Raw genomic sequence first — 6,719 nt, forward strand, 5'->3', positions numbered from 1 at the left:
CGCTCGCACTCGTCCGCCGTCGGCGCGGCCGCAGACGCCGCAATATATGCCAGTGGCGGGGCCGTGACGTCGACATCCAGCGCCCCACCTCCCCCGCTCAGCCAATCCCGGCCGCGCGCCGCTTAAAGGGGCGATGCCGCGGCCCAGGCGATGGCGTGGGGTCCACCGGCGTCGCGCGGCCCCGCGGGGATGGCGTCTTTGTCTCCGAGGGGGCCGTTTCTGGGCCGCGGCGGCCTCCGCCCCTCAGCTCTGCGCGAGCCGAGAGCAGCTGCCGAGGCTTCAGAATCCTGACGCTGAATGCGTGCGGGCAGCTCGGCCTCGGCCCGCGTTCCGCGCGGCTAAAGGGGGCGCCGAGCGTCGTGCGGGGTTTCCCGTCGTTTCCTGGCCCCGGCGGGGCGCGGTTCGGCGCGTGTAACCGGGTCCACGGGCCGTCGCCGCCGCCGGGCCAAGGCCAGTGCAGCCTCTGCGGGCAGCAGGCCCGCGCGCACCGAGGCGTAGGGGGTGCAGCACGGACAGAGTGGAGCACTGACGGACAGTGTGGGAAGCAAGCGACGTCGAGGGACGGAGTTGCCCAGCGTGGGACAGCATAGGGCAGGGTGAGACCTTGAGGGGCAGTGAGGCCACCCTGCTGAGGGCCTTTGCTGGGACCGCTGAACGCGGGTCTGCCCAGCCCCCTCTCCTCGGACCACATGCCCGAAAACCGAGGCCAGTCTCTGGTGGCAGTTGACCCGCCCGGGGCAGCCTATGGGCTTCCATAAAAAGCACCCCCCAACCCTACCCGGCCTGTCCTTCAGTCTCTAGTCCGGTGTTGACTTTAGTACTAGACCCACGCCGCTCTCAGCATCTCTGGGCATCGGGTGGCCAGTGATGCCCAAGGACGAAACACCGGAAAGCCTGCGGGAGGAGGCTTCTCCCCGCGACGGTGATGCAACTTAGGCTTACAGTTTAACCGTAAAATAAATAATACAAATGATAACAAACCAAGAGTAACTAAAGTAAGAAAAAAAGCAAACAGACAGAAACCCTCCAGTTTTAACTAGACCAGTCCCCTGAATGGTACTCTCTATTAAGTAGAGGCCACGGACCTCCGGCTGACCTCGTCCGTCTTGCAGAGCCCCTTCTCGGTTTCGGCAGTTGTGCCTGAGAGTCACACATTCAGCACTACCTAATTGGGGTAGTTTAACATATGGAATGAGATTGTGACCTCATTTTCAGGTTAACTATTAACTTACAAACTCCGTGAAATGATTGCCTTTTCTCCCCCACTGTTTACTTACATTCTTTTAAATTTAATTCAAAGGCACAATTTTGAATTCTATGCCTTCTCTCCCTCCCTCCCTCCTCTCTTTCTCTCTCTCTCTCTCTCTCACACACACACACATCTGAAGGATTCCTTTGCCCTTTTCAGTTGCAAGATAAACAGATGTTTAGCAGAGAGCTCTACTCTTTTGGTCTTTCTGATGGGCTCCTCTGGCCTACAGGGGCTCATGGGTCATTTTCATGATTTCATGATTTCAATTTAATGATTCCATCTATGATGTTCTCAGTGCCCTCCGTTTATTATTATTTTAGGACGATGGAAATTAGTCACAACTCCTTGTTGGTTTTCTTAACCAAATTCGGTTTTTTGATTCACAGAAAATCTGCCCAGATTGTTTCCCCCCATTTCGCTTTCATTTATGTTTAACACTTACCCATATGCTGTTATCAGTGTACCAAAAGGACCAGCCTGAGAATTTGCCAGAGAACATCTTTTCAGACCTCACAGTGCAGCATTTACTGAATGGGGACCTAGATGAGCTCAAGTTTCATCCAAAAGGAACCCTCGTTACGCTATTTCAAGCCACTACAATACAGTTGTAATTTGTGCTTTGGCCTTATTGGCATGCTTTTACATTCCCCTATTCATTACCAGTGATAATTACCAGAGCAACCACCAAACACACCCCTTCTTTAGAGAAAAGATCAACAGGATACTTGTTATATGGTTGTGAACTGTCTGGTGTGCTGTTTTGGTAAATTATAAAAAATCATAAAAACACAAGTAATATACGATTAATCCATTTTTTCCCCTTCCAATCTATTTTAAACGTGCAGAATCAACAACTTGGTTTATTCATTTTTTGGGGAAAAACAGAGTTGATGGCTTACTGAATTTTGCTTACAATTATGTTCATGTGATATAGCTTGCTCACCTGTTGCTGAATTGCATGCATAGACTTAACACCCCACAAATCTTTTATCTAATAGTCTATTAGTGATATTTTGTAATAACGTGGTCATGTCAATGATATTGTAGACTATTTTGGGAAGAGTTTACAAGGAAAATGCTAAGCAGCGTGAAATAATATTAGCATATTGTGTTCATCGAGTGATCATTCATTGACTTTTAACAGACTAGAACACTAGACTAGAGGTTTAGGGTAAAAATATTCTCTTTGTACAGAACATAACTTGTTTTAAATTGTCTCCAATGAGAAGGTTGAAGTCAGACAATTTTTTTTATATCTCTCACAGTCCATTTAATCTTGATGTACTTCCCAAGGAATTTATATTAGCTGATTGTTTTTTAATTAAAAAAAAACCCTAAACATAACATCTAAAATGTTAGACTTACATCACACTGACCTAAATTGTCTCTGTGCACTTGCCCATTTTTCAGGGTAAGAAGAAGCTGTCCTTGGAGTAAGAACAAGGAGAGGTTCTGGCTCAGAAACCATAGAATCACAGACACTGCTTTTCTAAAGACATTGTTCATTTTCATCCTGTCTAGCAAGACCACAAGTCGTAGGTAAGCAGGAGCATACTGAACAGGGACCTTACAAGCTTTCCAAATTTATGTTCAAATATTGAATCCTGTGGAAGAGGATACACGTTTTGGTGTTTATTCTTCTTGATTATAGACGGTTTTGTGTTTCTTTGTTGTTTATAAAGAAATACTTTTAAGTGAGACATGTTCTGAATTGCCCTCTTAGTCCTAGACTGTTTACTTTTGTCTGTTCATGATCTAAATGTGACTATGCAGTTTTCTTTTTTTACTAATTTATAGCTAAGTGTGCAGTAAAAAAAATACACAACAATGGAAGAATTGAATTTCCTAGGAGTCATTTGTTAGTAGGCCACTTTATGACTTAGGGACATCCGGGCACTGATATATATTTATATATCCAATAACCTTTGTGTGTTACTGCAAAACCTCCAGGCTGGTAAGAGCCGGGATTCCTTCATGAAGGCCACCACAGCCCAGGGAAGTCTCCATGGCGCTTCCATCGGTAGCAGCCAGTTGAAAAATTGAGCAGAAAAAGATTTCTTTACAAATTCCATTTTTCCCTTCTGAGGGTAGGGATACTCCTCTCCCTTCCTAGATTTTTCGCCTAAAAAAGAGAGAGAGAGACAGAGACAGAGACAGAGAAAAGAAAAACATATAAACAGTAAACTCAGCCTTTTTCATAGTATGAATTTTAGAGAGGCGATTTGTATAGTTGCTTATTTTTAAATTGAATCACTTTTCATTGACCTCATACTCCCTTAGGGAGCTTTTGATGCTATTTTGGTGATTATTGTATTTCCGGTTCTAGCCCATTTCTGGAACTTAGAACTATTAAAACTTTTTAGTGTCCAATAGGTGCATTAACTGAATATGTGGATTTTTGCAAGACAGTGTTTTTCGGGTTTCTTTTAATTAGCAATAATCGTGCTTCGGATAAACCTCATTGGCTATGATACTACCACTGCGCAAAGCTTCAGGTTTCTTTTAAACATGAATCTGATTTAACTTCAAACTTCAGCATTACGTTTCCCTCCAAGCAAATGGTGCATTTCCTATTAGCTGGCCAGTAGGGTGCGCTCTAGTCCCTTGCCAGATAAATTAATAAATTAATAGATTTATTAAAAATATTAACATAAACCCTTTATTAGGAGATTTCAGAAATCTGTTTCATTCCTACACTGCCACCAACACAGAAGAGACATGTTGATATAGACACAAGCAAATCGCCCAGTGTGCACAGCATACATGGAGAGCAAAGCTGTTCCCTCAGGAAAAGAAAAAATTGAGAAGTTACTTCTTTGGATTTAGTTCTGAAATAATTTGTTGTTATCTTACCAGATCAATCCCTCAGTGACAGATATTTTCTTTTATTCTGAGTAGAATGAGAATAAGAAATCTGGGGCAGTGAAGAGCCCAGGCTCTGGGCCTACATCCTAACTTTCTTACCAGCCGAGGGATTCAACGGCTTACTTCACTTTTGTAGGATAGTGATAACAGTGGCTCCTACTCTAGAGGGTCCTGGGCCAGAGAAATGAGATTGTATGTGGGAAAGTGTTTAGAACATAGCCTAGAACATCAGCATTCCGTCACAGTATCTGTCTCTGTCATTATTGCTGTATTCTCATTGTGATTGCTGGTCATTACTCACTGATTATATCTTTAGAATCTTTGCAAGATTCCAAAATTCTCTATTGCTTATTAGTATACATGATTTAATTCATCTGGGAGGTTATTTTGTTAAATTCCAGGAGCATAAACGATTTAGAAGATAAAATGTCTTACTTGGTCTGCAGTATTTCCACTTAAGGGGCTGTAAAAGCTTATGCCAAAGAAGAGGGTCTGCCACAGTGAGATTTCAGGCATCAGAAATCCTTGGGGAGATACACTAGGGGCAGGAAGGATCTCAGCATCTCTGAAGGGAAGGTAACAAGTTGCTAAAAATCTATAAGCATCTTCTTATAAACCCATACTCAGAAACATCCATAGGCATGTGTCTTTTCTTTTTTTCTTTTTAGATTTTTATTTATTAGAGAGAGAGCACATATGCTAGCAGGGGCCTGAGATCATGACCTGAGCCGAAGACAGATGCTTAACCAAGTGAGCCACCCAGGCACCCCAGCATGTGTCCTTTTGAAAAATGTATTTAGTTTGTACATAAACTTAAAATTCCAGGAGAAACGCTTAAACATGAATGGCTTTATCATTTTCTCTGTAATGCAAGCACAGGGGGATATACCCAGTGATTAGGCACAGTAGCATTGTGAGAAGTCAGCAAATGCCAACACTTCTCCGGGTTCTACCTATATTCATTCATTCATTCACCAATTAATATTTATTGAACTCCTACTGTGTGCCAGTCCATGGTAGGTACTGGGCAGTGAGCCAGAAAAACATTCCCAGAACGTTGGGTGGTGGGGATTATAGACAGGCACACAGGAAGCTTAACTGATATAAAAGTGCAAAAGAGTTCATAACGAGACTGTAAGATTCTGTCTTCTTCAAAAACTTGGAGACTCGGGGGGCACCTGGGTGGCTCAGTGGGTTAAGCCGCTGCCTTCGGCTCGGGTCATGATCTCAGGGTCCTGGGATCGAGCCCCGCATCGGGCTCTCTGCTCAGCGGGGAGCCTGCTTCTCACTCTCTCTCTGTCTGCCTCTCTGCCTGCTTGTGATCTCTCTGTCAAATAAATAAAATCTTTAAAAAAAAAACAAACAAACTTGGAGACTCGGTATTTTCACTAGCTCTACACTCAGGAAATAATAAAATCATAAAGCTTTCCTCCCAAAGTTGTTTGAGGCAGTGTTGTTTGTGATAGTGAAAACTGGCCTGTTCGTAGGTCTATCGGCATGTAAACTATCGAATATCTATTCAGCTATTAAAATGATGCTTATGCAGATTTTGTAATTAAGAATAATAATAACTAACGACAACTTACGCTTTTATAGCATTTACTAGGAAGTGGGCTCTGTCCTAGGGCTTTTCCTATATGTGTTAATTAAGCCTTCACACACCCTGTGAAGTCCCCGCTGTTACTGCGCCCAGTTTATGACCAGGATGAAGTAATACGCCCAAGGTTACAAAGATGGTCACTGTGGGTTTAAACTGAGGCGGTTACTTTCAAACACCACAGATTCTTCCATAATCACACTTGGTGTAAAAAGTGGAATATGAAGTTGAATATACGGAATACTCGTCCTCGTGGTTTCAGGGCTTTTTTTTCCAGTGTTAGTGACAGAAAAATCCAAATCAAATTCATTTAAAAAGGGGGGGGCATTCAGTGCTTCAGTCATGGACAAGTCTAAGGGGGCATGTCTGCAGGAGCTGCTTTCCTCAGGTGCTCAATGTCAACCCCATCAAGGTTTTCTCTGACTTTGGCTTTGTCCCATTTTGTGGTGACTTTCTCTTGAGGTTTTTCAGTGACATGATGGCTGCCAGCAGGTCTGAGGCAAGATGGCTGCCAGCAAACTCTGGGTCTTTTAATTTAAAAAAAAACAAAGAAGAAGAAGAAGAAGAAGAAGAAGGAGAAGCTTATTTAATGGCTTGAACAAAAACTCTGGGCCTGAGTCTCATTAGTTCAAACTGAGGGGCAAGGAATGCGTGTTCTGTTTGGCCAAGCCTGAGTGCAAGGCCACCGTCAGAACCACGGGTAGGATCAGCTCACCTGAAGCACGTCCATTAACAGCAGAGGAGGTGGTCTCCTCTGGTCAAATTGACAGTGGATCAGGAGGAAAGGGAAATGGGTGTTTTTGGTATACATTGAGTATCTGCAACAACAATTTTCTTACCTATAGGATAAACATTTAACACTGTAACTTACAAGTACCTTGAAGTTTTCTTTTCTTTGACCTTGGTGACACTATAGTGTCACACACTTTTGGCGTCCCCCTTCAGTCCTCCTCAGTCTTCTAGTCTTTCTAGGATGCTTCACAGTGGGCATCCAATTTACTACTA

General features: G+C 43.6%; 1 pseudogene; it reads right to left on the reverse strand.

Moving 5' to 3' along the window:
- Positions 1-3,583: 3,583 nt before the first annotated feature.
- LOC132002425 (U4 spliceosomal RNA) lies at positions 3,584-3,743 on the reverse strand (annotated as a pseudogene).
- Between the last annotated feature and the right edge of the window lie 2,976 nt (positions 3,744-6,719).

This window comes from Mustela nigripes, chromosome 14 (assembly GCF_022355385.1).
Source record: "Mustela nigripes isolate SB6536 chromosome 14, MUSNIG.SB6536, whole genome shotgun sequence".
Classification (NCBI taxonomy): Eukaryota; Metazoa; Chordata; class Mammalia; order Carnivora; family Mustelidae; genus Mustela; species Mustela nigripes.